This window comes from Anolis carolinensis, chromosome 1 (assembly GCF_035594765.1).
Source record: "Anolis carolinensis isolate JA03-04 chromosome 1, rAnoCar3.1.pri, whole genome shotgun sequence".
NCBI classification, from domain to species: Eukaryota; Metazoa; Chordata; class Lepidosauria; order Squamata; family Dactyloidae; genus Anolis; species Anolis carolinensis.
The window spans coordinates 97,214,921-97,221,345 of NC_085841.1; positions in this window are offsets into that span (position 1 = coordinate 97,214,921).

Here is a 6,425-nt window from a genome sequence, read left to right on the forward strand (position 1 = left end):
GTAGTCTTTGTTGGCACTATAGTTGGGAAATAACCCAAGAAGATGTTTTGAAAATATAAAAAGGAGTATTTAAATTCACATAATGTTGAAGATAATTGGCAAGATACTATTTTGAGATTATTTTCTTACCTTGTTATTCTGTTCAGAGCTTCCTAAAACCAGGCAAAAAGATGCTTCCTTTTAAGTAATGTAACAGTATGTCTAAATCTCTTAGGGTAGAAATTCAGAACTTAGTCAATAGATTCACTTTAATACTGTCAAAACTAGAGTGCAATCTTTCTGCCATAGTCACAGTTGCTTTGACCATTTGATGGGGCTGTGAAAAAGATGAAGTTTGTTGATGTGCAGTATAAGCAATGGCTTTACTTTATCCCCTGAAGAGAGAGCGGTATGAGAATCATTGAAGTGAAAATGAGCAGAATTGTATCAAGGTACAGTGGCTGGTCTGCCTAGGGACACTTTGTGTTAGCTCACCTGCCCTTCCTTCTATATGCAATGTAACTTGAATTACAAGAAAAATAAGATCAGCTCTCCAAGTGACATGGATTAAGTTGGCTAAGTGAGAAAGCAGAAGTCTTGGGTCTACCACTTTGAAATGTAGGTGGTAGATAAGCAATTCACTTCTCCAAAATGCTGTACACAAGTAGGGGAACTGGCACATTTCTCACCCTTTCCCTAAGAAAATGTATGGACCCCTGATTAAATGACAGTTTAACAGACATTTCAGCCTTGAACTATGTTGAACTGGCTACTTATTCTTCTTGTCTTACTCTTGAGAGACATGCCATGCTATTGAATATGCCCGACAAGACCACTGAGGAGGTGTAGCCTGCAACTGAAGACAGAAACACTGATGATCTCAAATGTTGCTTTCTGTAACAATGCAATGCAAAAGTTTACATAATTCGCATCTCCACATATGAAGCCCATAAGTTCTATGAGGAAGTTGTGCATGTTCCCTTAGTAAAATTGTGACTTATGTGGGATGCTTCTATCATATTTATGTATTTATGTATTTATTTGCCTTCTTGTTTCTAGTGTCAGATTTTATGAAGGTCAGATATCTGATGGAGGATAAGCACCATGAGGTGACCCTCATGAGGTGACCCTCATGGTGGCAAAATTCCTTGCAGTGGCAGCAAGGCTGAGAAAGAGCCTAGTCTCTGATCAGGGTATTACCTGACTTTGTGTAGTTTGTGTTTGTTAAGCAATTTCCCCGGTTTGACTGTTCTGTAAACTCTTGTATGTTATTCACTTAGCAGCTGTGGGTCCATGGACCATAATAAAGTTATGTATGTACTAGCTGTGCCCGGCCACACATTGCTGTGGGTATAGGAATGTTTTGTTGGGCAGAGAATTGGACATCTGGAAGGAAGAACGTTGCCCGGGAGACATTGCTTGGATGTTTTGATGTTTTTTACCATCCTTGTGGGAGGCTTTTTTCATGTCCCCGCATGGAGGTGGAGGTGATAACAGGAGCTTATATGCAGTCTTCTCGGGTTGGATTCGTGGGAAGAGGAAGCTAACCTTCAAGTCATAAGGGTTTAACCTATTACGCCACCAGGGGGTTCCATAGGGCCAACTTACATCTCCCAAGAAAGGATTTCCCCAGGTAGGATGCAGCTAAGCTTTGAAGCTGCAAGGCTATTCAATGGTAATCAAGGTGACCAATTACAACATTCAAGACAAAACTCCTTTCCTGCATCCTGGACATTATTGCACATATATATAAACCCCATTTGCCTAGTTTCCAACACATTGAGAACCTCTGGATACCTGACATAGATGTGGGCGAAACATGAGGAGAGAATCATAGGGCCAGCTTACATCTCCCCATAAAAGATTTCCCAGGCAGGATGCAGCTAGGGTTTGAAGGTGCAAGGGTATTCAATGCTAATCAAGTGGACCAATTACAACATTCAAGACAAAAGTCCTTTCCTGCACCCTGGACATTATTGCACGCACACACACACACACACACACACATATACATCCCAGTAGCATAGTTTCCAACACACTTCACAACCTCTGGATACCTGACATAGATGTGGGTAAAACAAAAGGAGAGAATGCTTCTTGAAGATGGCCAGGCAGCCCGGGAAATTCACCCCAAACCTGTAGTGTCTCAGAGACCCTCGAGTCATGACCCCGTTGCCATTATGAGACCGAAGAAGATATGGGGTTGGTGCCGACTCCGCAAGATTCTGCTCCCTTCCAGATGTCCCCTGTTGACAGTTTTAGCCCACAGTTAATTAAAAAGGCCCTTGAGCCAGAGCCTGGTTCTCCAGAGAGCGCTCCTTTTGACCGAAGATTGTTTTGGGAAACATCTCGCTCGGAGAAGCAGAGTCAGAGAAAAAGCGCTAGATTAGCGGAGAGAGCAAGCGTTCCCTTGAGAGTTTCCCAGGAGGATTGCATCTGGCAAGTTGTTGACTTTAGTTCACTTTCCCTTGGGAAAGAGTGTTCAGACACCTGGCTGGAGGGGAAATTGTAGTCCCATAAAAGTTCTGGGCGCCGACTGACCTTTGCGGTGTTCAACGTGTCAGTTGAGGAATTCACATCGACTCTAGTTCTGCAATGCGATACTCTCAAGTAGACCGGGCATTGCATCTCGTCTCCCTGCCAAGCCTGGACAGCGATTCAGCTTTACCATGACTAACTTTGCCTTGCCTTGTATCCTAGCCTCGGATTGAAAACCTGGAACTCTTTGACAGACTTTGCTGTAATCCCCACTCAAACAGCCTAGAAGTTTGAGTGTGTTTCGGTTATCAGATTTAAAACTTTGAACTCTAATACTGGACAACTACTTTCACATTACTGGACTATATTTGACCTTTTCTGAAAGGACTATTGCTGGACTATATACTCTGCTTATTTTTGGTTGTCTCCTTTATTTCTTTAATAAAGATATTAGATTGTTTATTGGCCTCCGTGTCTGGTTCCCAGTTCTCACGCTGCCCTGAGGCATCACAACCTGTGCTAGGAAAGTTGGCCAAGAGGAGAAAGGAAGGTTCAGAAGTGGGAGTGAAGAAGGAAGGGGGGAAAGGAAAGGAAAGAGGAAGAAGGAAGAGGAAGAAAGACAGGGAAGGAATGAAGGAAAGAGTTTGAAGGGAAAGGAGGAAGGAGGAAGCAGGAATGAAGAGGGTGGGAAGGAAGGTCGGAGTTTGAAAGGGAGGGAGGGAGGGAGGGAAAGAAGGAAGAAAGTGAAGGAAGGGAATGAATAAAAGAAGGAAGGGAGGGAAGGGAGGGAGGAAAAGAAGGGAAAAAGGGAAGGGAGGAAGAAAGCTAAGGGAGGGAAAGAAGGGAAGGAAAATTCTGAAAGAGTCAGAGAAGGTGAAGGAAGGGAGAGAAAGAAAGGAGGGAGAAGAGTGGAGGGAGGGAGGGAGGGGTGGGCGGGGGATGCCTCCCGGGCTCCGTGTCCCTGCTGCTGGGGGTTCAGGTGGAAGGAGGGCCAGCTGGCAAGAAGTGCCTCCCCTCCCCTTCCCTTGCCTTCCCTTCTGCCTTCTTTTTGGAGTCGCGGGGATGGGGTCTCCTCCACAGCGGAGGAAGCAGCGGCCGGCCTGGACTGCCTCCCCTCCCCTTCCCTCCCCTTGTTCCTTCCTTTCCAAGCCGCAGGGAAAATGGCGGCGGTGCCGGCGGCGGGCAAAGCTGAGTGCACGGGCAAGGGTTATGTGTGTGTGCCCACGGGAAGGGTTGAAAGGATAGTGTGTTGGCGCACGCGCACATGGTCTGTTGTGGTTTTTGGCCCTTTTTGGTATTCTGATTGTGGTTTTTGTTTAATTGTGTTGTCTTGGCCTTGAGGCGGGGATTTTGTTTTTTTGGGGGGTTTTTTGCCAGTTTTTGAGGTTGGGGTGTGTGTCGTTATGCTGTTTAGTGCGTCGCCACGATGTCAGAACTCATTTATATATATAGAAGTATGATTCCAATTGTGGCTCAGTCCAAACTTATTTCACCACCTCTGTCTTTCCAAAAGAAAGAAAGAAAGAAAGAAAGAAAGAAAGAAAGAAAGGAAGGAAGGAAGGAAGGAAGGAAGGAAGGAAGGAAGGAAGGAAAGAGAGAAAGAAGAATTGCTAGGTGGACTAACTTGCCCATATATCTACTTTGGTACTGAAGGAAATAGAAACCTAGTTGAATCCAGGAAAAGAAGTAATTAAAGCTCAAAGCAGGAGAAATAGCTGCATAAAGGAGAACACTTTATTTTAATTGTCCAATTTAATTAATTCATTTGGTGATCACAGCACCAGCATTGATCATAATGAATTAATCTGATATTAATGTGGATGTCATATGTACTTTCATAGGAATTCCACTGTAACTCAGCATTAGTTTAAATGTGCCATTAAAAGGAAGTATTAACCATAAAAGAAGATCTGAATGGCGCATTTGAGTTTACTTTATATTCTTTTTTTGCTATTATAGAATATTTATGGCTTAAAGGGAGAAGGGTGTTTTGAAGCTGTTAACGAGGCATAAAATGTATCCATTTACAAATTTAACATTGTGTAAATTGGCTGGATTTTGCCCTTTTATAATCTAAATCTAAGAGAAATAGCTAGAGAGGTGATAGTCCAAGCAATCAAAAGCACCCAAAAGATTGTGGTAATGCATTAAGACTATTATAAAATATTATCACCTTTGGGTTTTTGTGCTGCAGTTGTGAACTCTACATAAGCTCTACTGCTATACAATATTTTTATGGCAGTCTACTTTCACCAAACTGTTATATAATAAAACTCTGTCAAAAAGTTATGTATTTTCCAAGGCCAGACTTTCTGAATGATTATGATGATTCTTCATTTGATCATGAATGTACTTTCAGATTGTTTTCCACAAATGAAAGTAAATAAAAGAAGATCTCAGGCAGATACAAATGTTGTGGATTATAATGTCCATAATTTCAAGACAACTTTTCCAATGGTCAAGAACATCTAAAAACACTAGATTGAGGAAGGCTGCTCTAGTGCATTGCACATTTTTTGAACATTCCTTCATTTTACTTCTGTTCCTTCACATAAAATATAACCATTTAAAATGTAACACAAATAATCCTATTTCCATCCAACAAATGTCCTCACATAAATTTTTAAGCAAAAAGTATAGTATCGAAGAGTAAAAGAGCAAAATGGCTCTAGAAACATGCCAAGCAACAGACCTACTGCCCTGAACAATGCAGCAAATCTGCTATGCTATCCCAAACCTAGATAGTGTAGTCATATAAGAAAGACAGTGTATTTGTGTTTTCAGTTTCCCCTCCCATTGAAGTTAATAGAGGAAATTAGCTATGCCACAATTGATGGGATTGAATTGGGTTTTTCTCAAGGGAACAGAACACATCTCACTCTAGAAGACTGAAAACTAGCCCGTTTGACCTCTGCAGGTGGGAACAGTAGGGAAATTAATTTCCTGCCAGCCAAGTTTTTGACAGGACTTTCATAGTTACATAATTTCCTTCCACCTTTATCCAGCTCCAGCAGTAGAAGGGATCCCTCATCCTATATTATTTCCAGCAGTGAATAACTTAAGGGGGTTAGAATCACAATGTAAAGCAGCACAATTGCAGTTCAACCTGAACATGTTAAAATCTCAAACTGCACATGTTAAAGAAATAGAATGTTTTTAAACCTTCTTTAGAAAAAGAGACAATGAAGTCAAATGAATCATACCAAGATTTCAAACTTATGACACCACTGCAGTAGAAAAGATCCTATTCTTTCTTGCCTATCATTATATTTATACTCATACAGTTGAAAAATACTCCATTCAGTTAAAGCGATGAAAGAAAATACAGTGATGTTGTTGAATTCCACTGATGAATCAACAATCATGTTTCCTCTCTCTTTCTCTTTATCATCTAATTCCCAGTGAAGATCATAATGTAGAATAACTGAAGGCAGTTTTGGTACCATCAGCAGACTGGGATGTAAAGAGAATTCAAAGAAATGTCATTCCTCTATGTGCATCAACACTTTTTATAAGAACATTAAATTTAACAATTATTTGAACTGAATTATGGATGGGTACGGATGTAATGTTTCATTCTACCAGGACTGATGATTTGAAGGCTGGGTTGCTGACCTGAAGGTTGCCAGTTTGAATCCAATCCCGGGAGAGCGTGGATGAGCTCCCTCTAATAGCTCCTGCTCCATGCGGGAACATGAGAGAAGCCTCCCAACAAGGACAGTAAAAACATCATAAAAATCTGGGCATCCCCTGGGCAATGTCCTTGCAGACAGCCAATTCTCTCACACCAGAAGTGACTTTCAGTTTCTCAAGTCGCTCCTGACATGAAAAAAAGGGATAGGTAGAGTCATGCCTATGGAAAATATATCTGATGGATTTCTTTTTCTTTCACAGCCCACACATGTACTAAGGTGTTATAAGAGTTTGTAGAAGCCTATCTTGGTATTATATTTGCTGAATGTTCTCTT